This window comes from Pan troglodytes, chromosome 2, assembly GCF_028858775.2.
Source record: "Pan troglodytes isolate AG18354 chromosome 2, NHGRI_mPanTro3-v2.0_pri, whole genome shotgun sequence".
Lineage (NCBI taxonomy): Eukaryota > Metazoa > Chordata > Mammalia > Primates > Hominidae > Pan > Pan troglodytes.
In genome coordinates this window covers 69,085,091-69,111,720 of record NC_086015.1, presented here as the reverse complement: position 1 = coordinate 69,111,720, position 26,630 = coordinate 69,085,091, and the positions used below count along the sequence as shown (strand labels likewise).

The 26,630-nt window shown below is 41.8% G+C and overlaps 1 long non-coding RNA gene across 1 annotated transcript in view; it reads right to left on the bottom strand.

Moving 5' to 3' along the window:
- Positions 1-26,630, bottom strand: part of LOC134809569 (uncharacterized) — a 213,944-nt gene that overhangs the window by 50,803 nt on the left and 136,511 nt on the right. The window contains exon 5 of the long non-coding RNA XR_010155634.1: positions 1,577-16,127. This is a non-coding gene — a long non-coding RNA (uncharacterized LOC134809569). The remainder of the gene's footprint in view (positions 1-1,576; positions 16,128-26,630) is intronic.

The window sequence follows — 26,630 nt, the reverse complement described above, 5'->3', positions numbered from 1 at the left end:
CTCTTTTAAGTGGACATCTCAACTCATGATGCAGCTGTTCTTCTAAATAGTTTGCTATTGTCAATATTACTGCAGTGAACATATGCATACATGCATCTCTGTAATAGAATGATTTATGTTCCTTTGGGTATATACACCCAGTAATGGGATTGCTGGGTCAAATGGTATTTCTGGTTCTAGATCTCAGAGGAATCACTACGCTGTCTTCCACAATGGTTGAACTCATAAGTGGGAGCTGAATAGTGAGAACACACAGACACAGGGAGGGGAACAACACACACTGGGGCCTGTTGGCAGTTGGGGTGGAGGGAGGGAGAGCATTAGGAAAAACAGCTAATGCATGCTGGGCTCAATACTTAGGTGGTGCATTGATAGGTGCAGCAAACCACCATGGAACCCATTTACCTGTGTAACAAATCTGCATATCCTGCACATGTACCCCAGAACTTCAAAATTACAATTTAAAAAAATTGCTTATGGTATATACTAGCTTTGCCCCTTGCTTAGAATTCTGAAGGGAAAATTTATCTTCCAATTATGAATATGCCAATTTTCTAAAAATGTACAATAACTTCACAGAGGAGCTTAATGAGTGTTTAATATTCAGCACTGGATTAGATTACATTTCCATGGGAATAACAGAAAAATCCCCAAATAGCAGAGGGTTAAAGAAGGTAGAAGTGAATTTCTTTCATACATTTAAGAAGCTAGAGGCAGTCTACCCAGGGATGGCATGGTCTGTGGCATAAGAGAACAAGATTTCTTCTATCTTACTTATCTTGTCACATGTGTTTTTCTTTCCCACATATGTCATGGTCTAGGATGGCTGCTTACCTCCAGCCATTACATCTACATTCTAACCAGCAGTAAAGAGCAAGGAGTGGCAAAGGGTACTCTCCCGTCCTCTAAGTGAACTTCCTAAAAGTTACGTGGCCGGGTGCGGTGGCTCACGCCTAAATCTCAGCACTTTGGGAGGCTGAGGCGGACGGATCACGAGGTCAGGAGTTCGAGATCAGCCTGGCCAATATGGTGACACCCCGTCGCTACTCCAAATACAAAAGTTAGCCGGGCGTGGTGGTGTGCACCTGTAATCCTAGCTACTCGGGAAGCTGAGGCAGAAGAATTGCTTGAACCCAGGAGGTGGAGGTTGCAGTGAGCCAAGAGCATGCCACTGCACTCCAGCCTGGGCAACAGAGCAAGTCTCCATCTCTTCAATTATATGCTCATTCATATCATTATCTGATGACCTTCTTTTTTCTCCACTAGACTGTAAGTTTCTTGAATGTAGAGATTATGCCCGTGTTTTCACTGTCAAACCTACTGTGGCTACCAGTGCTCAGCATATGATGAACACTTAATAATATATGTAAAAAGAATGAATGAATGTAAAAAGAATGAATGAATGTATCAGTAGGCTGCTATTAGCTCCATAGTAACTTCAGTCTCCATATTAATGAGAATAATTTTTCTTTTACTAATTAGTTTGTTTACAGGTTGTCTTTGTTCATTTTCTGCTGCCATGACAGAATACCACAGACGGGGTAATTTATAAATAATAGAACTTTATTTGGCTCACAGTTCTGGATGCTGGGAAGTCCAAGAGCACGGTGCTGGCATCTGGGTCATCTCATGGTGGAAGATGGAAGGACAAATCAGCACACCAGACAGAGAAAGAAAATCAGGTTGATTCTTTTATAAGGAGCCCAATCCTGAGATAATTAACCCACCTGAGTGATAAAGACATCAATCCATTCAGGAGGGCAGAGTTGATAATGGAAACAGGAGAATCCTTCTGTTTCTACCTGTACAAATGGCTTTACACTCCATGTGTGAGTTTTCTCATTTAGAGATGTGGATAGTAGGGGAACCTGTCTTTGAGTTACGTGTTGGTTTGGATAGGCCATGCTGCACTAACAAATCTTCCCAAAACACAGGTGCTCAATACCACAGAAGTTTATTTCTCATCAACACAAAATCTGCTGTGAGCCAGGTGACTCCCCAGGGCAACTACTACCCATTCACTGACTTACCAGTCATCTAGGTCACCTCAAACTTGTGACATGCATTAAAGCCACTTTACCGCAGTGCTTTAAGGAAAGCAAGAGAGAGCTTGGGAGAAGGGGGATCATTATTCGCCCCCCAGCTCTTAAGTGCTTCAGATAGGAAGGGACAGATGTCACAGCCACTCACAGCCCACTGGTCAGAACTAGTCACATGGCCTTACCTGACTGCAAGAGGGCAAGACCATGTGCGAGCGCACACACGAGTAGGAAATGAATCAGCCATGGCGTAACTGTCACGATTCAATATTTGACGATGATGATGACATTCTGAGAGATGTTTCCTTGAGAGCAGAAGTTTTATTTCTCCTTATCCCTCACCCCTTCCTCCCTCTCCACAAACAAACAGGTAGTAATCAGTACATGTTTAATACCCTCTAAATGTCTGCTGAATAATAGAACACAAGGGGGAAAAACAGCCGCATTCAATAAATGATAGCTTCAATGATGAGGAGGATGATGGCATTCCAATGAAGGAGCAATAAATTGCAGCTAAATACACCAAGAGGTCTTTGTGGTGATACTGAATGTATTTGAGCTGACTATGTAGGTCAAATAGGATTTCAAGGGGCATGTGGCGAATCAAAAAAGAGGACTAATATGAACGATGTTCCCAAAGCATCAAGTGTCATGTGTGAAGGGAGGTGATTGCATGTGGCCAGGCCAGGAGAAAGGGATAGAGGCAGACATAAGCATTCTCATGAGGGGAGCATCTCAAGTATTAATCTTCTTTAAAAAAAGGGTTGACTTCAACTAGACTGATGGTGCAGCTCATTTATCACCAGGTTCCTGTCCCTATCCGGCTCTCCCTTTTTGCTCCTTCTACTTTCAATGTGCCAGATCCCTAAGAAAGGAAGGAGCTCACATTTTTGATAGACTCTGATATTTAGTGAACAAAGAAAGCCTTTCCCAGTCTCCTGACCTACCCTATAATTTGTATATACTTTGTGATAAAAATATGGAAAATGGGCTTTGAAACAAAAATATCACCTTTGTATTTTTTTTCCTGACACTTTCATCTAATCTCCCTGTTACTCTCCAGTAGCTGTCAGGGTTGGGTTAGCTCAATGTGGGCCTCCATCTCTCTCATCTATTTAAGAAAGAGAGGTTGGTGAGGAGACCTTTGATTTGTCTTTTCATCTGTTGTTTTTCACGTTTTCAGAGAGTGAACACATGTCATTGGCCTTTATTCCCCTTTTCTGAGTAAAATATCCTTTCTATTTCTATGGAAACCCTCTGGAAATGCTACCATTATTTTGGTAGAAGCCACTGATTCTTTATGCTGTAGGAATTGTTTCTCCCTGCTGTAAAAGTGAGGTATTTTGCACTGGATAGGGCCAGATTCTCTTAAAGTGTGTTCTATATTTCTTCTAAATGTATGTTTTTCATGATATCCCAAGAAGGGGGCAAAGATGCTAAATTTATCATGGAACTTAAGGTGAAGGATGGTTTTCAAGACATCCCAGCTTAGAAGGTGAGGCTCCAAGTTGAGTTTGAGGGAACCTGGGGAAATAATAGCATTCCTAGGTTGAATGTGGTAGCTAAGAATATCACACGTTTCTGAGAGTGATTAGGAGCTAAAAATGAAGGCTCTTGTGGAGTGGAATGGTACATTAATCAAGGAAATTGGAATCCTCATGCTTTCTTTATGCATGCTGGAATAAATTAAGGTAAAAACTAATTCATCATGGCCATTCCACGATGCAGGCACCTTGCCTGGAAAATGAAAATTGAGGGAATGGAATTGCATCGGGGGGAAGGCATGTTACACTCGACCCAACTGAATTAATGAGTGCTTGGAAGGGGTCTGGCAGGCAAGTGAGTTATCAGCTTGTTGGTATCACTCTAGTAGTCTGGGAATTTAAGATAATGGGAAAAGAGAGGGAGGACTGGGGCATAACAGGCTAAGAGAAAGCAGACTATCAGATGCCCATGGGAGCAGAGAGCTTAGATGTCATTAAAAAAATGACCTGGCTAGCAACAAAGATTGATGTGAAGAGAAGAAAGAAAAGGGAAGGACCTTTTGAAAGTGCTTTTGGCTTGATCAGGAGGTAATTTATTTACTGTTTAACATGGCAAGAAATGCAAAATGAGATTCCTGGGTTGGAAAGGGGGTTTCATATTTGGCCATCAGTCAGGGGCTTAAAATAGAGTTTCCTGAACCTGTAGGCCAAACAGGTATGGCAGTTTAGCAGTCTGTGCCTCAGGATTAGCCTACAGCAGTGTTGGAGGATGGCAGATATCTGGTGATTGTCATGGCACATGGATTTAGAGATATAATGTAGAAGATGTGAAACCAAGTCAAAATATAATGCCAAAAATGTAAGGAGGAAGGTCTCTGGGCCAGACAGTTTTCATCAAAGTAATAGTTTCCATTTATTGAGATTAAACCATGAGTATATCGTTAGATTTAATCCTTATAACAATTTAGAAGTTAGATCAAAGTATTGTGTCCACTTTACAGACGGATGGACTGAGGTTCAGAGATGTTAAGTGATGTGAGGAGAGCACCCAGCTAAGATAAGGTGGCTTAAGATTTGCGATACCTAATGCCAGCTAGGTATTAGGTATCTCAAATCTTAAGCCCCATCATGCAGTTCAAACTCTGAACTGCTGCCTTTCCTAAGAGACACATAAAAGACAGAATATGCGCATGAAGATCAAGGTAGGCATGTATCCTGACTTAGGCAGCAGTTAAAGGGCAAAAATACATGTTGGAAATCATGATGGTTCCTGTGCACTTTTCTTGACACCATTACCTCAGATCTCTGTACTGATCTTTTTTTGTTTTGTTTACTGTTCTTTTCCCTTGCTTTATTTGTACCCACCATTTAGACTGTGGTTTTGATCTGCCTTCTCATTCTGTGCTGTTCTTTGTTTATATCTAAGCAGTCAACATAGAATGGTGGTTAAAGGTGTGGTTTCTGCTGCTGGGTTGCCTGGGTTCAAATCCTAACTTTGCTACTTGGCTAGCTAAGCCAGTGGCCTTTTGTGATTCAGTTTCTTCATCTTTTTTAGTTACCCATGGCTATATAACAAACCGCCCCACAACTTAGAGGCTTAAAAAAATTACAATCACTTGGCCGGGCATGGTAGCTCACACCTGTAATCCCAGCATTTTGGGAGGCCAAGGCGGGCGGATCATGAGGTCAGGAGATCGAGACCATCCTGGCTAACACAGTGAAACCCCATCTCTACTAAAAATACAAAAAAAAAAAAAAAAAAAAATTAGCCGGGTGTGGTGGAGGGCGCCTGTGATCCCAGCTACTCAGGAGACTGAGGCAGGAGAATCACTTGAACCTGGGAGGTGGAGGTTGCAGTGAGCTGAGACCGCACCACTGCATTCCTGCCTGGGTGACAGAGCGAAACTCCGTGTCAAAAAAAAAACCACCACTTAGTTGTTCACAATTCTGCAAGTTGGCCAGGGCTTGGGATGGGTGGCTTGGCATGGGAGGCTCATCTCTGCCCCTATGTGCTGTTGGCAGGGGAGGTGAGCTGGGGGTGGAAAAGAGGAGTGGGGAGACCTTGACTAGAGCTGGAGGATGCAAGATGGCTTTGCTCACATGCCTGGGGCTTCGGCTGGCATAGATGGAACTGCTAGGGCCTCGCTGACCCTCTCCGTCTCTCCATATGTTCTTTAATCATTCAATAATCTAGCCCAAGCTTCTTGACATGAAGGCTGGATCCCAGGAGGCCAAATGCAGAACCTGCCACGTCTCTTAAGGTATAGGCCCAGAAATATTAATAGATGTCACATAACATCCCTTCTGCTCCATTTTATTGATCAAAGAGAGTCATGAGTCCAGCCTAGGCTTAAGGGCTGGAGAAATAGACTACACCTCTTGGTGGGAAAGATGGCATGTGTGTTAAAGATGAATGGAATTGTGGGAGGCCATTTTTGCAGATAATCTACAGGGAGGATAAATGATCTTTCCTAACTGGATTATTGATACAGGTAGTTCACATTACTGACTTACTTAATTCTGACCACAACTTTAAGAGTTATCAAGAAAAAAGTATAAGGATTTATAGACTGTGGGGTTCTATTTTAAGATGAAACATGCACCAGAGCAGATTTGAAGCAGGGCGTGAATTTACTGGCAGTAACCCTCATTATAAGCAAATGGATGTGCTGAAGTGAGAAATTAAAACATCTATCAGTTAGGTGATGTTTTGTTTCCTTCAAAGACAGGGATGTGCTACGTTTTTCCAAACAGCTCATTCTCTCATAATTACCTACATTATAATTCAATTTCCATGAGGGTTTAACAAAATTGTTATTACAGAAATGAATTTGTTATTTGCAATAAAGTCTACTTGCTTGACAAACCAGAAATTTATAAAGGTTTTTCTTGTAAGTGGTTATTATAGGCAATATGCAATATTCCTGTCCAGTGCTTTTGACAACACCCATGTCACAGCATGTTACACATCATAAATACATGGAACCTTTTAGTGCCAGTGCTCCCATAACCTTGGTTACTGAAATTTATCATGACTTCTGAAAAGGATCCCATGAGTGATGGCATATACAAGGTCATCCAGGATGGGATCACATAGGAGCCTTAGTAAATCCAGCAAGCTAAAAATCTTCAATCTCATGCCGTGTTATAGATATGAACAACTCATTTTCCCCTTTCATGTGAAATCCTGCAACGCTCCTTTTTTTTGAAGCTTTCCATGTCTCACTCTTCACACACAGAGTGAAGCACTCAGTCTTCTAGGCCACTTCTGCGGGAGGACCATTATATGCCCATCTGTCTTAACTGACTTCAAGCATACTCAGTTGAGACCCCTAATGCTTTGCCCATAAACAGGCAGTGAATGAAATTTAGCCAGGTGGGAAGGTAAAACACAGAGGAAGAACGAGTGAATAATACCAGGGTTTTTGCCAACACAGAAACATCAGATACCTTGCTTAGGAGGCAGTTATGACTTCCTCAACGTTCTGCAGGAATAAGTGGAAGAATCATTTAAGGGCCATGAGAAACATTGACTATCACTGTGCTTTCTGGGTGACCTAGAGGAAATTTAGATTGTGCCCAATTTTCATCTTTAAACACCACTGTCTTGGTAAGATTAGGCTCTACCTCTACAATTCCATTGTTACTGTACTTAAAGTACTCTATTGTGTTTGCTTGCCTCCTCTATTTATTTTTTTGTTTTTGTTTTTCTCAGTGGCAGGGTCTCTCTCTGTTGCCCAACCTGGAGTGCGGCAGCACAATCATAGCTCACTGCAGCCTCAAACTCCTGGGGTCAAGTGATCCTCTCACTTCAGCCTCCGGAATTAGTAGGACTACAGGCATGTGTTACCATGCCCTAATATTTTGTTGTTTTTATTTTTTGTAGAGACAAAATCTCGCTGTGTTCCCCAGGCTGATCTCAAACTTCTGGCCTCAAGCCATCCTCCTGCCTCAGCCTCCCAAAGCACTGTGATTACAGGTGTAAGCCATTATACCTGGCTACCCCCTCTATTTGGATATAAGTTAGGTTACAATAACAGAGACCCCAAAATATAGTGGCTTTTGTTTCTCCCTCATAGAACAGTCCAAGGATGAATAGTCCAGAGTAGTTGTGCCATTCTAAATGTGTGGCTTCCATCTCTGGGCACAAGAAAATGGCTAGAGTTACTGTCATATCCCAGCCACTGTGAAGGGAGGAAAGGATAATGGGGGGAGTGCAAGCAGCTTCCTTCACAAGATCATAATCTAGAAGTTGCAGGTATCATCTCTGCTCACATCCTATTGGCCAGATTTGGTCACATATTTATACCTGATTAAAAGGGAGGTTGGAAACACTAGACCTCAGCAAGGCAGCCATGTTCTTCACTAACACTTGAGTTGGTGGTGGAGATTCTATTAAAGAGAAAAATGGGAAACAGTTATTGCAGGGTGATTAGCAATTTATACTCCTCATTACACTGTAAACTCCCTGAGGGTTAATACTTTTAATTATTTGGCACAAAGCAGGTACTCATGAAATGCCTGTTTAATTCAATTATATGTAATTGTACAGACTTTTCCTGAATGTATATTTATGGTCATGTGTCTCTCTTATAAACTCCATGAAAACAAGGAATGCTTGTTTGAATCAACTCACCAAGATGTCATATAGTAGTTTTACACAAGGTAGACATTCGTTCATAGACAACAGGTACTTATGAAGCACCTACTGTGTGCCATATACTTTGCTAGGTTCTGGGGATTTAGCAGAGAATGGCAGTTACATAATCCTTCCCCTCCATAATCTTCATCTAGTGAGGATGGCTGACATCCCCCAAAAATAATTCTAAATAACTAAGTAAATAATCTTAAGAGTACAGAGTCTCACAAAGGAAAAGTCCAGGATGCTATAGGGTTATACGATATGGAACTCAACTCGGTCTACAGAGTTAGGAAACCCTCCCTGAGGAAGTACGTGTTGAGGTTAAGTCAGTCAAGAGGTCATTATTGAGCATCTTCTATACCCTGGGTACTTTTCTAGGAATTCAGGATAGAAAAGGAAAAAGGAAAGAGTAGAAAATGCCTAGAAGAGAGTAGGGAAGGACATCTCAGACAGAGGAAATGCCATGTGCATTGCCCTGGTGAGTACCGGGAGAGAGCCAGGAATATTCCAGGAATTGAAGGAAGTCAACATAGCTAGAGCCAACAGAGGGAAGGAGGAGTGGAAGAATGGAACAGGGCTGGAGAGGGGGGCAAGATTCACATCACGCAGGGCTTTGTAATTTGCATTAAAGATTTGGGTCTTAATTCGACAAACATTAGGAGTGGTTAGAGAATATAAGCCAAAGAATGGCATTCATTCAGTCATTTTCATTTAACAGATATTTTGGGGTCCTTTATGTCAAAGATTGATCAGGTAGTGGGTATAGAGCAGCAAATACAACATAAGTTTCTGAGATTAACTGCTTTCTGGTATCAGTTTTCCCCTACTTCTGCAATAATAAAACCCCTGCTTTTTGTCTGGGCCTGTGCAGAAATATAAGCCACATTTCCCAGCCTCCCTTGCAGAAGGCATGACCATGTGACTAGGTTAAACTAATAAGATGTAAGCAGAAGAATATTTAAAGGACAGAGGGCCTTGCCTCTTTTTACCTAGTCGTCCTTCCTCCTGGTTGGAAAAGAGATGCCATGACTGGGCCTGGAGATAAAAGCCTTGTAGGAAAGAGAATAAAAAAGAGAGAGAGAGCCTGAGCCCCTTAGAGATCTTGGAGCCACCTTAGCAGCCCTGGACTGCTTACCTCTGGATGCAAGAAAGAAAGAAGTTTTGATCTTAAGTCACTGTTAGTTTAGATTTTCCATGACCAGCAGAGGAAGCTCATCTTAACTGGTATAACAGGTCAGGTTCCAGTTCTCAAAAAGTTTATGTTCTATTTGGGAGAAACAGGTAATAAACAATGGAAGGGAAAGATCACTTGGAGATCAGCATTCAGAAGAATATAATGCTGGATGTTTCCTTCAGATTTATGGTCAAGGAGATGTCTTTGAAGAAGTGACAGTTCAGCTGCTGCATGTGTGAAAGATCGCTGGCAGAGGTATAGCAAATGGGTTATAAGAGGGGGCATTCTCCCCCTATTAGACAGGGAAAAGGGATAGAAGGTAACAGTCTGATTTATGTTGGTTTTCTTTCTTTTTTTTCTTTTTTTTTTTTTGAGACGGAGTGTTGCTCTGTCACCCAGGCTGGAGTGCAGTGGTGCGATCTTGGCTCACTGCAACCTCCACCTCCCGGGTTCAAGCAATTCTCCTGCCTCAGCCTCCTAAGCAGCTGGGACTACAGGCGCCTGTCACCATGCCCAGATAATTTTTGTATTTTTAGTAGAGACAGGGTTTCATCATGTTGGCCAGGCTGGTCTCGAGCTCCTGACCTTGAGTGATCCACTCGCCTCAGCCTCCCAAACTGCTGGAATTACAAGTGTGAGCCGCTATGCCTGGACTTACATTGGTTTTCTAAGATCAGTCCCTACATACTCTCATTCAACTGCCCAAAACCTGTACCATAAAAATACCAGAGGAGAAATCTCAAAAAGAAGTCCAAGGGGACATCAACTTATTCAGCTTGCACCGCCACACTCACAACAGTTACCAAAGTGTTCTTCTACCTCCAGCCAAAGGGACAGACTGCCCAGAACCTGAACCAGTGACCAGAGGTGAACACATTCGTGTTTCGTTTGATGACAGACTTTGTGGTTGATCCCACCAACCTCCATCTGCAAATCACACATTTTACACCAGGACAGTGGCATCACCCCATGTTAAAGCTGATTAACCCTTTGGAAAGTATCTAGTAGATACTTAGAAAGGAAAAGTATCCTCCTTTCTGCAGAGCATCTTCTATACCCTGGGTACTTTTCTAGGAATTCAGGATAGAAAAGGAAAAAGGAAAGAGTAGAAAATGCCTAGAAGAGAGTAGGGAAGGACATCTCAGACAGAGGAAATGCCATGTGCATTGCCCTGGTGAGAACTGGGAGAGAGCCAGGAATATTCCAGGAATTGAAGGAAGTCAACATAGCTAGAGCCAAGAGAGGGAAGGAGGAGTGGAAGAATGGAACAGGGTTGGAGAGGGGGGCTGGGTCCTCCTCCTGCAGAGAAGCTGAACTTCACCCACCAGTGAGGACACTGTTTCCTTAGCACTCTGAAATTAGGACATTTGTTATTGGACTACAGGTCGTGTTCAGAGCAGTTGTTATATATGGTTTTTCTCTCCTGACTTTGCTCTGTCCTTTCCCCAGCATCACTTTGATTCAGTAGGGCTGACAGGCTGACAAAGATGCTCTTTTGAATGATTGGGGAAAAGATGTGGCATCAGCAATCTTGTCCTGTGGACAGAGCATAACCAGATACTTTACTGATCTCTTTGCCAAGCAAGCAGGAATTATAAGAAAGGCTTCTATAACCAGGGTTTGGAGGGGGCATTTGGATACCTTTTATGGCTATGGTACCTATTCATTACCTCTAACTTATATTGTTGGCATGAAAAAAACCACCACACTTCTCCCTTATCAAGTTTGCTTCTTTCTTTGTTTTGAGACAGGATCTCACTCTGTCACCCAGGCTGGAGTATAGTGGTGCGATCTTGGCTCACTGCAACCTCTGCCTCCTGGGTTCAAGGGATCCTCCCACCTCCGTCTCCCAAGTAGCTGGGCCTGCAGGCATGTACCACCATGCCAGGCGATTTTTTTGTTGTTGTTGTTGAGACAGGGTTTCACCATGTTGCCCAGGCTGGTCTTGAACTCCTGGACTCAAGCAATATGCCTGCCTCAGCCTCCCAAAGTGCTGGGATTACAGGCATGAGCCACCGTGACCCACCAGGTTTGCTTCTTCCTATCAAGGTTAACATCGTTACCTAATATTTACCAGGGAGGTATGAAGAGGTTCTGAGATGATGATGGTAAGAACCCCGGAACTTGATGGAGGAGTGTTTCATGTCCTGAGTAAGGCATTTCATGATCTACAGGTGAGCGCACTGGCTAGGAGTCTGAAGACTCTTGTTTTATTAAAAGTTGTAGGCCAGCCCACTCTCAGTACTCAGGAACTCTGTGAGGGTAGAATATCATAATGTTCATACTCATTGAGCTATTAGGAAGGCCAGAGCTATCAGTAATTCTGAACATGGAAGCTGATCAATCATTGCATCGACTCATTCACTAGGCTTCTGAACATCTGGAAGAAAACATAAAATAGTGATTAAGAGTGTGGATTGTGGAGGCAGGGAAGCATGGGTTCAAGGACCGGTTCCGCCACTTTTAGCTGTGAGACCTTGAGAAGGTAAGTCTCTTCACTTCTCTGAGGCTCAGTTTCTTCATATGTCAAGGAAGAATGAGGAAAATATTACCTTCCTCTGAGGGAAATGTGACAGTGATGTAAGTCATGCATGCAGAGCACTTAGCACAACACCTGGCACCTGGTAAACACTCAGTAAAAATGGCTTTAAAATGTGTTATCAATAATGATTCACAACTGAGTGAACATTTTAAATACACTGTATATTGATATTGTCTCTTGGCTTGATTCATTATTGGACTGGCTAGTAGTGTCACAGCCATTGATGAAACCTTGAGACCACACACTTTAAGATTTCTCATCTCTGTTTTTAAGTATGATTTTCTAAAAATCCAATTCTAAAGGGCCAAGCTTAGAAACTTGCCCAATCCCATGGCTTGGCAGCCTCAGAGAAGAGGCAGTCAGACAGACAGTTCTGTACCAACAACAAAACTAGGAGAGAATGCAGCTTAGGAAAGAAGCAAAAAAAAAAAACAGCACTAACTGGAAGGTACGAAGTGTGAATGAAGTGCTCGAAGGATCCTCAAAAGAAGGAAATTTAGAAAATGGAAATTTCTTGGTAGGTTGTAGAAACTTATGTGGTAGACAACATTGCATTCTCCCTTCGCACAGAGAGAAAGAGAGGTTGTGTGTGTGTGTGTGTGTGTGTGTCTGTGTGTGTGTGTGTCATTTTCCTTTTTCTTTTTTTTTTTTGAGACAGAGTCTGGCTCTGTTGCCCAGGCTGGAGTGCAGTGGCGTGAGCTTGGCTGACTGCAACCTCCACCTCCTGCGTTCAAGTGATTCTTCTGCCTCAGCCTCCTGAGTAGCTGGGACTACAAGCACCCACCACCACACCCGGCTAATGTTTGCATTTTTAGTAGAGACGGGGTGTCACCATATTGGCCAGGCTGGTCTCGAACTCCTGACCTCATGATCCGCCCGCCTCAGCCTCCCAAAGTGCTGGGATTATGGGTGTAAGCCACCATGCCTGCCCTTTTCTTTTCAATAAAACACCATTTTCCCCCCCAGATATCTTCCTATCTCCATTCAGTGAAGAGGACCCTCTCTCCAGCCAAAGGGTTAGTTTGATGTGTTTCAGCCAATTGAGTAATTCCTCTTGCTAGTAAATTATTTTAAGGATGGGCATAAGGCCTAGCTGTGGCCGATGAAAATAGTGTGACTGGCTGGGGGACTTCTTACAATTTTTCCAGAAGAAAATTCTACTTTACTCTTAAACTCAGGAATAGATTGTCTCTTTCTTGCCAGAACTTGTTTCATCCCCGTAGGAAGCCTGGAGCTGTTTGGGCAGCCATCTTGTGACCATGAGGAGAGTTATCCTGGAGTAAAACTCCTACGTTGAAGATGGTGGAGTCTAAAAACTAGAGACAATAATTTTTCTAACGCAGGCAACACTTTGAGACAGTGACTAATTCTCTTGAAATATGCTTTGTGTGAACTTGGGTCTTGAACTAGAGACAATAATTTTTCTAACGCAGGCAACACTTTGAGACAGTGACTAATTCTCTTGAAATATGCTTTGTGTGAACTTGGGTCTTGACATTACCCATGTGTGTCCTTGTCCTGTTCTCCCAATATCGAAAGTATAGAACTTGGTTTACGATATTATTTTTAGCCATTGCCTACTTGAGGGCCAATCACGGAAATGATCTATTCTCTTCAGGGGGCAAATTATCCAAGGGGCAAAGGGGTATCTTCTGGTAAATCAGCGGTGGAATAAAAAGAGCAAGGTATTCTTAGCCCAATACATGAATCCTTCTCTTTGAACTGCCACTTGGTAACCATGGGAATTTAGACAAATTTCTTTTCTCTCAGCCTCAGTGTCATCATCTTTAAAATGATGTTAATAACACTGACTTTTTTATTTCCCTTGCTGTAAAGGATCAAGTAGGATCGTGTGTATAGAATGTACAATGACAATTCTACAATGGTATAGGAATGCAAAACATCAATGATACTGATAGCAATTATGATATCTCATCACAGGTCTACAGCTAAGGGGGAAGCATACCGTTGACGTTTTGAAGTGCTTTCACTGTTTTCGTTTTATCTCTGTGATTCACCAGAAGAGAAATTCAAACTGACTTTTGTTCCAGGGTAACTTGAGAAGGACAACCCAGAGGGAATAAATGTATGCCTCTTTCTCTTAGAAGCATTAAGCAGTAAAAAAGAGAACTTACTCATCCCCTTTCACAACAGGTGAGGGCATTCCCCCACCTCGGGTTCCCATTTCACAGGCCAGATAAGGAGAAGTTTACTTTTCTCCCCGGTGAGAAACAGAATCCAGCGTGGAAGCTCAAGAATGATACTGATCATTTGTGGACACAAGCAAGCTGCTCTCCTGATTCAGATATCACAAGGTAAATGTCTTTTGGAGTTTCAGCACCCCATCTCAAGGGGAGTAGAGAAAACCTTATAACTTCTGCCTAAAAGACAAATCTCAGTATGTCTGTGGAGTGGGCTGTTTTTTTCCTTAAATTTTTGCCATTTTTCTCTAAAGGTACAGTCATGAGGCAGGCCGTGGGACTGGCAGGTTTCTATGTTTATTTCATTAGAATTGGACTTTCAGAGAATTATACTTAGAAACAGAGGTGAGGCTAGGCACAGTGGCTTATGTCTGTAATCACAGCGCTTTGGGAGGCTGAGGTCGGAGGATCGCTTGAGGCCAGGAGTTTGAGACCAGCCTGGGCAACAAAGTGAGACTCTATTTCCATAAAAATTTAAAAAATTAGGTAAGTATGGTGGCACATGCCTGTAGTCCTGGCTACTTGAGAGGCTGAGATGGGAGAATTGCTTGAAGCCAGGAGTTTGAAGCTGCAGTGAGCCATATCACGCTGCTGAACTCCAGCCTGGGTGACAGAGCAAGATGCTAGTTCTAAAAAGTAAAAATAAAAACAGAGATGTAAAAACTTAGGGTGTGTGGTCTCAAGGTCTCATCAATGGCTATGACACCACTAGCCAGACCAATAATGAATTCAGCCTGAAAAAAATATATATCAAAAAGAGGCTATCAAACCAACCATTTAGTGTTGTGGAAATTGTGGGTCTCAGTGAAATCACCTCTCTCTAGGAGTTGTATAGCAAATATATGGATGCAATTTTGGTTGCTCCAAGGATTGGAGAATATCTGTAGCTTTTGTTTTTGTGTTACAGATGAAATCATCTGACTGCTTTATTACGATTTCCAGTTTAGAGCCCAAACATGCAAATATTAAATGCATATTATAATAAGTGACTTTCTTTTTTTCTTCCTATATATTAGGAAGGAAAATGTTTGTTTATTTAAATTACATGTCAGTAGGTTATATTATCTGTGAATTTTATTTCAGAATGGTAATGAAGATGTGGCAAAATAAATGGCCGATAACCACAAGAGAAAACTTCCTTGTGGTTCAGCAGAATTCTTTGATTTTTATAACCAGTTGATTCAGGGTTGTGGGGATATAACCTCACCCCTGGCAGAAAGCATTTTGTCTGTGACAACTTCTCCCAGCTCAAAAAGCGTTTGAAGAAAAGAAAATTCATTCACTAGCAAATAATTTAGTAATGAGTCAGTGGAGAGCTGGTACATTAGGAGAACAATTTAGAGGATGATTTTGTATGTTTCTGGATAATTAATCTGTTTTGTGATTTATAGTACCGATTACAAATGTTTATTTGCCACATGTGACTCTCTCTTTCCTCCTAGGTTATTTTTGTATAGGTAGTTTATTTCTTAAGCTGTGTTTCTTTGTTACTAATTTTCAAAACAGCTGAAATGTCCATGAGTAATTAATGGGGAACGTTGAGCTAGTTTAAATGGGCAAATTGTACTATGGTAAAAATTGCAACCCAGATCTCTTTTGTATGCTCCCAAGATGCTGGCCCATTCTGTGCACAGGTTGATAGCTCATTATTTTGTAGCACCTTAATCTTGAGGTAACCAGACTTTTTGATGATTGTTTTCATGAGCACAGAAAGTTAGCATGCCATTCCTGAGCTGAGATCATAAAGTGGGCCTGGCCATGTGCGTATGATGCAATAAGCCACCAAAGTCAGTGAGTGCAGATGTGTGTGAGAAAGTTTATTCATCATGCCTCTTAAAGGCCACAACTTGAGTTAAAATGCAAACATATTATTCCAAAAGCATAATTCATTATGACATTCTCACTTAGTCTTACTCTAAAACAAAGTACTTACAGAATTAGCCTGGAAACTGGAACATAACGAATAAGCCGTATCATGAGCCATATCACAGGTCAGTTGAGGTTGAAGGGACACTCCATGGTCTAGCCCCTCATGTAGAGGTAAGCTGAAAAAAATGGGAGCAAAATATTTGGTTAAGAGAGTCTAGCAAGTGATGGAGTGAAGTATGTGTTCAAGATGAAGCCTGTCAATAGAAAACACACGAAGGAACAGATTGGAGAAAGGTAACTTGTGTCCTTGTTCAAGTTCCTGTTCCTGTAGAAATAAGACCTGATGATTTTGGCACTCTTTCCTGTTAAGGAAGGAGATAGCCTTCTAAACACAGAGCTCTAGGAATCCACTACCAACTCAATCTGTTTTTTTTTTCTTTTTTTTATTATTAATATACTTTAAGTTTTAGGGTACATGTGCACAACGTGTGCAGGTTTGTTACATATATATACATGTGCCATGTTGGTGTGCTGCACCTATTAACTTGTCATTTACATTACGTATATCTCCTAATGCTATCCCTCCCCTCTCCCCACACCCCGCAACAGGCCCCGGAGTATGATGTTCCCCTTCCTGTGTCCATGTGTTCTCATTGTTCAATTCCCACCTGTGAGTGAGAACATGCTGTGTTTGGTTTGTTGTCCTTGCGATAGTTTGCTGAGAATGATGGTTTCCAGCTTCATCCATGTCCCTACAAAGGACACGAACTCATCATTTTTTATGGCTGCATAGTATTCCATGGTGTATATATGCCACATTTTCTTAATCCAGTCTATCATTGTTGGACATTTGGGTTGGTTCCAAGTCTTTGCTATTGTGAATAGTGCCGCAATAAACATACGTGTGCATGTGTCTTTATAGCAGCATGATTTATAATCCTTTGGGTATATACCCAGTAATGGGATGGCTGGGTCAAATGGTGTTTCTAGTTCTAGATCCCTGAAGAATCACCACACTGACTTCCACAATGGTTGAACTAGTTTACAGTCCCACCGACAGTGTAAAAATGTTCCTATTTCTCCACATCCTCTCCAGCATCTGTTGTTCCCTGACTTTTTAATGATTGCCATTCTAACTGCTGTGAGATGGTATCTCATTGCGGTTTTGATTTGCATTTCTCTGTTGGCCAGTGATAATGAGCATTTTTTCATGTGTCTGTTGGCTGCATAAATGTCTTCTTTTGAGAAGTGTCTGTTCATATCCTTCACCCACTTTTTGAGGGGGTTGTTTGTTTTTTTCTTGTAAATTTGTTTAAGTTCTTTGTAGATTCTGGATATTAGCCCTTTGTCAGATGAGTAGATGGCAAAAATTTTCTCCCATTCTGTAGGTTGCCTGTTCACTCTGATGGTAGTTTCTTTTGCTGTGCAGAAGCTCTTTAGTTTAATTAGATCCCATTTGTCTGTTTTGGCTTTTGTTGCCATTGCTTTTGGTGTTTTACTCATGAAGTCCTTGCCCATGCCTATGTCCTGAATGGTATTGCCTAGGTTTTCTTCTAGGGTTTTTATGGTTTTAGGTCTAATATTTAAGTCTTTAATCCATCTTGAATTAATTTTTGTATAAGGTGTAAGGAAGGGATCCAGTTTCAGCTTTCTACATATGGCTAGCCAGTTTTCCCAGCACCATTTATTAAATAGGGAATCTTTCCCCATTGCTTGTTTTTCTCAGGTTTGTCAAAGATCAGATAGTTGTAGATATGTGGCATTATTTCTGAGGACTCTGTTCTGTTCCATTGATCTATATCTCTGTTTTGGTACCAGTACCATGCTGTTTTGGTTACTGTAGCCTTGTAGTATAGTTTGAAGTCAGGTAGTGTGATGCCTCCAGCTTTGTTCTTTTGGCTTAGGATTGACTTGGCAATGCGGGCTCTTTTTTGGTTCCATATGAACTTTAAAGTAGTTTTCTCCAATTCTGTGAAGAAAGTCATTGGTAGCTTGATGGGGATGGCATTGAATCTTTAAATTACCTTGGGCAGTATGGCCATTTTCATGATATTGATTCTTCCAACCCATGAGCATGGAATGTTCTTCCATTTGTTTGTATCCTCTTTTATTTCGTTGAGCAGTAGTTTGTAGTTCTCCTTGAAGAGGTCCTTCACATCCCTTGTAAGTTGGATTCCTAGGTATTTTATTCTCTTTGAAGCAATTGTGAATGGGAGTTCACTCATGATTTGGCTCTCTGTTTGTGTGTTATTGGTGTATAAGAATGCTTGTGATTTTTGCACATTGATTTTGTATCCTGAGACTTTGCTGAAGTTGCTGATCAGCTTAAGGAGATTTTGGGCTGAGACGATGGGGTTTTCCAGATATACAATCATGTCATCTGCAAACAGGGACAATTTGACTTCCTCTTTTCCTAATTGAATACCCTTTATTTCCTTCTCCTGCCTGATTGCCCTGGCCAGAACTTCCAACACTATGTTGAATAGGAGTGGTGAGAGAGGGCATCCCTGTCTTGTGCCAGTTTTCAAAGGGAATGCTTCCAGTTTTTGCCCATTCAGTATGATATTGGCTGTGGGTTTGTCATATATAGCTCTTATTATTTTGAGATACGTCTGATCAATACCTAATTTATTGAGAGTTTTTAGCATGAAGTGTTGTTGAATTTTGTCAAAGGCATTTTCCGCATCTGTTGAGGAATCATGTGGTTTTTGTCATTGGTTCTCTTTATATGCTGAATTACGTTTATTGATTTCCATACGTTGAACCAGCCTTGCATGCCAGGGATGAAGCCCACTTGATCATGGTGGATAAGCTGTTTGATGTGCTGCTGGATTCAGTTTGCCAGTATTTTATGGAGGATTTTTGCATTGATGTTCATCAGGGATATTGGTCTAAAATTCTTTTTTTGTTGTGTCTTCCCCCAGCTTTGGTATCAGGATGATGCTGGCCTCATAAAATGAGTTAGGGAGGATTCCCTCTTTTTCAATTGATTGGAATAGTTTCAGAAGGAATGGTACCAGCTCCTCCTTTTACCTCTGGTAGAATTCGGCTGTGAATCCATCTGGTCCTGGACTTTTTTTGGTTGGTAGGCTATTAATTATTGCCTCAATTTCAGAGCCTGTTATTGGTCTATTCAGAGACTCAACTTCTTCCTGGTTTAGTCTTGGGAGGGTATATGTGTTGAGGAATTTATCCATTTCTTCTAGATTTTCAAGTTTATTTGCATAGAGTTGTCTATAGTATTCTCTGATGGTACTTTGTATTTCTGTGGGATCGGTGGTGATATCCCCTTTATTATTTTTTATTGCATCTATTATTTGTTTCTTCTCTCTTTTCTTCTTTATTAGTCTTGCTAGAAGTCTATCAATTTTGTTGATCTTTTCAAAAAACCAGTTCCTGGATTCATTGATTTTTTCAGCACCACACTGCACTTATTCCAAAATTGACCACATAGTTGGAAGTAAAGCACTCCTCAGCAAATGTAAAAGAACAGAAATTATAACAAACTGTCTCTCAGATCACAGTGCAATCAAACTAGAACTCAGGATTAAGAAACTCACTCAAAACCGCTCAACTACATGGAAGGGTTTTTTTTTTTGAAGGGTTTTTTGTGTCTCTATCTCCTTCATTTCTGCTCTGATCTTAGTTATTTCTTGCCTTCTGCTAGCTTTTGATTGTCATTCCCCTTGCTTCTCTAGTTCTTTTAATTTTGATGTTAGGGTGTCAATTTTAGATCTTTCCTGCTTTCTCTCATGGGCATTTAGTGCTATAAATTTCCCTCTACACACTGCTTTAAATGTGTCCCAGCGATTCTGGTTTGTTGTGTCTTTGTTCTAATTGCTTTCAAAGAACATCTGTATTTCTGCCTTCATTTCATTATGTACCCAGTAGTCATTCAGAAGCAGGTTGTTCAGTTTCCATGTAGTTGAGTGGTTTTGAGTGAATTTCTTAATCCTGAGTTCTAGTTTGATTGCACTGTGATCTGAGAGACAGTTCGTTATAATTTCTGTTCTTTTACATTTGCTGAGGAGTGCTTTACTTCCAACTATGTGGTCAATTTTGCAATAAGTGCGGTGTGGTTCTGAAAAGAATGTATATTCTGTTGATTTGGGGTAGAGAGTTCTGTAGATGTCTATTAGGTCCACTTGGTGCAGAGCTGAGTTCAATTCCTGGATATCCTTGTTAACTTTCTGTCTCCTTGATCTGTCTAATGTTGACAGTGGGGTATTAAAGTCTCCCATTATTATTGTGTGGGAGTCTAAGTCTCTTTGTAGGTCTCTAAGGACTTGCTTTATGAATCTGGGTGCTCCTGTATTGGGTGCATATATATTTAGAATAGCTCTTCTTGTTGAATTGTTCCCTTTACCATTATGTAATGGCCTTCTTTGTCCTTTTGATCTTTGTTAGTTTAAAGTCTGTTTTATCAGAGACTAGGATTGCAACCCCTGTGTTTTTTTATTTTCCATTTGCTTGGTAGATTTTCCTCCAACCCTTTATTTTGAGCCTATGCATGTCTCTGCATGTGAGATGGGTTTCCTGAATACAGCACACTGATGGGTTTTGAGTCTTTATCCAATTTGCCAGTCTGTGTCTTTTAATTGGAGCATTTAGCCCATTTACATTTAAGGTTAATATTGTTATGTGTGAATTTGATCCTGTCATTATGATGTTAGCTAGTTATTTTGCTCATTAGTTGATGCAGTCACTTCCTAGCCCCAATGGTCTTTACAATTTGGCATGTTTTTGCAGTGGCTGGTACCGGTTGTTCCTTTCCATGTTTAGTGCTTCCTTCAGGAGCTCTCGTAGGGCAGGACTGGTAGTGACAGAATCTATTAGCATTTGCTTGTCTGTAAAGGATCTTATTTCTCCTTCACTTATGAAGCTTAGATTGGCTGGATATGAAATTCTGGGTTGAAAATTCTTTTCTTTAAGAATGTTGAATATTGGCCCCCACTCTCTTCTGGCTTGTAGAGTTTCTGCCGAGAGATCAGCTGTTAGTCTGATGGGCTTCCCTTTGTGGGTAACGCGGCCTTTCTCTTTGGTTGCCCTTAACATTTTTTCCTTCATTTCAACTTTGGTGAATCTGACAATTATGTGTTTTGGAGTTGCTCTTCTTGAGGAGTATCTTTGTGGCATTGTCTGTATTTCCTGAATTTGAAAGTTGGTCTGCCTTGCTAGATTGGGGAAGTTCTCCTGGATAATATCCTGCAGAGTGTTTTCCAACTTGGTTCCGTTCTCCCCATCACTTTCAGGTACATCAATCAGACGTAGATTTGGTCTTTTCACATAGTCCCATATTTCTTGGAGGCTTTGTTCATTTCTTTTTATTCTTTTTTCTCTAAACTTCTCTTCTCGCTTCATTTCATTCATTTGATCTTCCATCACTGATAACCTTTCTTCCAGTTGATCAAATCAGCTACTGAAGCTTGTGCATTTGTCACGTAGTTCTCGTGCCATCGTTTTCAGCTCCATCAGGTCCTTTAAGGACTTCTCTGCATTGATTATTCTAGTTAGCCATTTGTCTAATCTTTTTTCAAGGTTTTAACTTCTTTGCCATGGGTTCGAACTTCCTCCTTTAGCTCAGAGAAGTTTGATCATCTGAAGCCTTCTTCTCTCAACTCATCAAAGTCATTCTCTGTCCAGCTTTGTTCCATTGCTGGTGAGGAGCTGCGTTCCTTTGGAAGAGGAGAGTTGCTCTGATTTTTAGAATTTTCAGTTTTTCTGCTCTGTTTTTTCCCCATGTTTGTGGTTTTATCTACCTTTGGTCTTTGATGATGGTGATGTACAGATGGGGTTTTGGTGTGGATGTCCCTTCTGTTTGTTAGTTTTCCTTCTAACAGTCAGGACCCTCAGTTGCAGGTCTGTTGGAGTTTTCCGGAGGTCCACTCCAGACCCTGTTTTCCTGGGTATCAGCAGTGGAGGCTGCAGAACAGTGAATATTGGTGAACAGCAAATGTTGTTGCCTGATCATTCCTCTGGAAGTTTTGTCTCAGAGGAGTACCTTGCCGTGTGAGGTGTCAGTCTGCCCCTACTGGGGGATGCCTCACAGTTAGGCTACTCGGGGATCAGGGACCCACTTGAGGAGGCAGTCTGTCCGTTCTCAGATCTCCAGCTGCGTGCTGGGCAAACCACTACTCTCTTCAAAGCTGTTGGACAGGGACATTTAAGTCTGCAGAGGTTTCTGCTGACCTTTGTTTGGCTATGCCCTGCCCCCAGAGGTGGAGTCTACAAAGGCAGGCAGGCCTCCTTGAGCTGCAGTGGGCTCCACCCAGTTCGAGCTTCCCGGCCGCTTTACCTGCTCAAGTCTTAGCAATGGCGGGCACCCCTCCCCCAGCTTTGCTGCTGCCTTGCAGTTTGATCTCAGACTGCTGTGCTAGCAATGAGTGAGGCTCCGTGGGCATAGGGCCCTTCGAGCCATGTGCGGGATATAATCTCCTGGTGTGCCGTTTGCTAAGACCGTCGGAAAAGCGCATTATTAGGGTGTGAGTGACCTGATTTTCCAGGTGCCGTCTGTCACCCCTTTCGTTGGCTAGGAAAGGGAATTCCCTGACCCCCTGTGCTTCCCAGGGGAGGCAATGCCTCTCCCTGCTTCGGCTCATGCTTGGTGTGCTGCACCCACTGTCCTGCACCCAGTGTCCGACAATCCCCAGTAAGATGAACCGGGTACCTCAGTTGGAAATGCAGAAATCATTCATCTTCTGCATGGCTCATGCTGGGAGCTGTAGACTGCAGCAGTTCCTATTCGGCCATTTTGGAACTGCTCCCAACTCAATCTGTTTTTATTTTTCTTCTTGAACTTTTAAATTCCAGGGTACATGTGCAGGATGTGCATGTTTGTTACATAGGTAAATGGGTGCCATGGTGGTTTGCTACACAAATGAACCCATGACTTAGGTATTAACCCCAGCATCCATTAGCTATTCTTCTTGATGCCCTCCATCCCCCCCCACCACACTGACAGGCCCCAGTGTGTGTTGTTCCCCCTATGTGTCCATGTGTTCTCATCATTCAGCTCCCACTTATAAGTAAGAACATTCAGTGTTTGGTTTTCTGTTCCTGCTCTAGTTTGCTAAGGATAACTGCTTCCAGTTCCATCCCTGTCTCTGCAAAGGACGTGATCTCATTCATTTTTATGGCTACATAGTATTCCATAGTGTATATGTACCACATTTTCTTTATCCAGTCTATCTCATTCTTGACACATGAAATGAAGCTTATCTTTCTGCACACACTGGGGTGTCTACTGTAAGTGATGTCAGCATATGAATGATCCCAGGAATATAATGGAGCCAAAGCTCAGTCTGGAGATGTGCATGAAAACATTTCTTTAATTGGTACATGGAGTTGCCTAATAATTATGGAGTTCTTGTACTGGAAGATATCTCAAGTAGTCGGCTTGTCCATAGGATGAGTACCCTAAAACAGGTACACACAGAGGGAGGCACAGGCACATGCGTGTGCACACAGAGAATAATCTTTAAGCATATACCCACACACATTGACAGTCCAGTTAATCTCAGGGGAAGCAAAAGTCAAAACAAATTCAAAGTAACTCCTAAAGGGAAATCATTTGTCAGTTGTACATGGAGACAAGATATAATGATGCCTTTGGTTTTGCAGACACAATTGCCTAATCTATCATTAGGCACATTTTTCAGATTTGCTTTTTAATATTTGGATTTCATGAAAATGTACAGCAAATATCCAGCTTACTGGTAGTATTCTCTTGTGAACACCTTATAGTTTTGGTCTTAACTGGGAACTTTCACCCTAACCCAGATAAGAAAAAGTAGATATGGCAATCAGAAAAATATTGGTGATGCTCACTAGGAAACATGACTATATAATGAGAAATATCTCCTTTGCTTTATTCTGTTGGGAAACAAAATGTCTCACAACAACTAAATATATTGTATCTTTCCAATGTCTCCCCTTGGATTTTCTAACTTAATTCCTGAAGCAAATGGATGGTGCCTTGTTCTTCTCAGCTTTGATGAGTGTGAGATGCTCTGGAGGAACTGAATTTTGATGTTGTGAGTAATTCAGTTTCTCAGGGCAGAGGCAATGGAGGACCAAACAGAGCCTAGAGTCTTCTTAGGAGCAAATAGAAAATGCCACAAGTCTGTCTACCCCCAGGCAGATTTATGGCTTGGTGTCTGGTGAATCTTTAGATTAACGCTCTCCAACCCCTATTGTCTAGACCCGGCAAAGGCGGAAGATTAATGTCAACAGGGAGGCAGCCCGCACTAGATGTTGGAAATACAGATCCTACCTTTGTCTGGGCTATAGATCAAAAAAAAACTTTCTGTTTAGACAGACTCTGGAAAGAGATTTGCAAATCAGAGAGAGGCATTCATGTTGAGAGTGAAAAAGCAAGGTGTCTGAAAGAAAAAGAAGGTGCATAATAACTTAAGTGGAAAAGACCACAGCCATCTCCTGTCTTAACCTAGGCAACTTCTGGCTCCTGTTAGTTGGAAGTCAGGGCAAGGATGAGGGTAGAAACCTTGGCTGTGGTTACAAACTTCATTCTGTGGTGACAGACATGGGGTCACCTCAAAGATCTCACATGTAGAAGTTGGGTATTTGTTTAGCACCATTCAGTTCCCACTCAAATGAGTGGGTTTAAAAATTTGCTTTCATCGAAAAAATTTTAAAGGGTATGTTTGGAGAGATCATTTACCTTTTCTCCTCCCCTGAGGAAAACATTTAGATGATTTACTTCTATGGGAGGTAGGAGGATTAAGATTAATCATAAAATGCATTCTGTCTGAAATATGAGCAGAGGGCTGGCTGACCCAGAACAGGAGTGCTCAGTGGTCCTGACTTCTAACTGGAAGGGTCGCCAATGGATATGAGGTGAGTTTCTAGGACTATAATTCACTCCTGGCTTTGATTCATTCTTTGGTTCCACTGTTTATTAATTCTTCATTGTTGATTTGTTCACTCAACAGCCAAATGCTACACTTTCTTTAGTTCCGTGCTTGGCCTTAGGTTTGAAAGTCTTATTTATTTATTTATTTATTTATTTTTGAGACACAGTCTTGCTCTCTCGCCCATGCTGGAGTGCAGTGGTGCAATCTCAGCTCACTGCAAGCAAGCCCCGCCTCCCGGGTTCGTGTCATTCTCCCGCCTCAACCTCCCCAGTAGCTGGGACTATAGGTGCCCACCACCGTGTCTGACTAATTTTTTTGTATTTTTAGTGGAGACGGGGTTTCACCACGTTAGTCAGGATGGTCTCCATCTCCTGATCTTGTGATCCACCCGCCTCAGCCTCCCAAAATGCTGGGATTACAGGCGTGAGCCACTGCGCCCGGCCAGGTTTGAAAGTGTTGACTGTCACAGTGGATCTCACCTGATGTCCTTCCAGCCTCTTTGCATTCCATTCCCCACACAGAGCCAGTGTGTATGCTTTAAAAATATAAATCACATCAGATGGTACCTTTACCTAACACCCTTCAATCCCTCCCCATCTCACTTAAAAGAACATCTGAACTCCTTCCCCTGCCTTCCAAAGCTGATGGGAGTAGTGCCTCACCTCACCTTGCATCTTATCCTTGTCCCCAGTGCTTGCTGTATGATCTTTTCCTTTTCCTCAAATTTTTCAAATTTGGTGCACCTAGGGACTTTGCAGTGATGTTCCCTTTGGTCCTGTATTTTGGCATGACTGGCTTCTTCTTGCCATTCTACTCTCAGCCTAAACGTTATCTCCACCAGAGTCCTTCCTGAAACCTGTATGACTTTCTTTCTTTTTTTGTTCTTGAGAGGCAGTGTCTCACTCTGTTGCCCAGACTGGAGTGCAGTGGCACAATCATGACTTACTGAAGTCTCGGCCTCCTGGGCTCAAGTGATCCTCCCACCTCAACCTCCCAAGTAGCTGGGACTACATGTGCGCTCCACCATACCGACTAATTTTAATTCTTTTGTAGTGACAGGGTCTTCCTATGTTGCACAGGCTGGCCTCGAACTCCTGGGCTCAAGCAGTCCTCCTACCTTGGCCTCCCAAAGTGCTAGGATTACAGGCACAAGCCATTGTGTCCAGCTCCTGACTTTCTATCTTAATATCCCGTTTTATTTACTTTGTATCACATATTGATGTCAAGTATCCTCCTTTCTTTGTCTCACATTAAAATGTAAGCACCAGGAGAGCAGTAGCCTTGTCTAAATTGTTCACTGCTGTCCCCTCAGCATCTCAAAGTGCCTGGCACACAGGAGGATTTATTCAGTATGCATGGAATTAATGAATCCTAGGAACACTTCAAGATCTCTAAAGGATATGTTTAAAAATGCAGATTCCTGCATCCCACCTTGGAGACCCTGAGGTGAATCACAGGAATCCTTGCTTTTAGCAGTTCCACAAATGATTCTGATACATAGGAGTCTAGTTGTCTCTAAGCTCTTTGACCACCCCAGCAATAGAAACATTTTGAGGAAGGAATACAAAAATATATGTATTTACTTATTTACAAATTATGTTCCTATATCACTGTGTTATGTTATATTTAAGTCATTTTTATTAACATAAAATCTCTTATATTCTTAAGTAGATTAATAATCTGTATGCTTAGTTTTGAAATGTTCTTGCTAATTATATTTTCATATTATCAATAGGTCAAGGTACAGTATATATGAAAGTTAAGGATCATTATTAACAATAGTAAACACGAAAATAAGTTCAAATA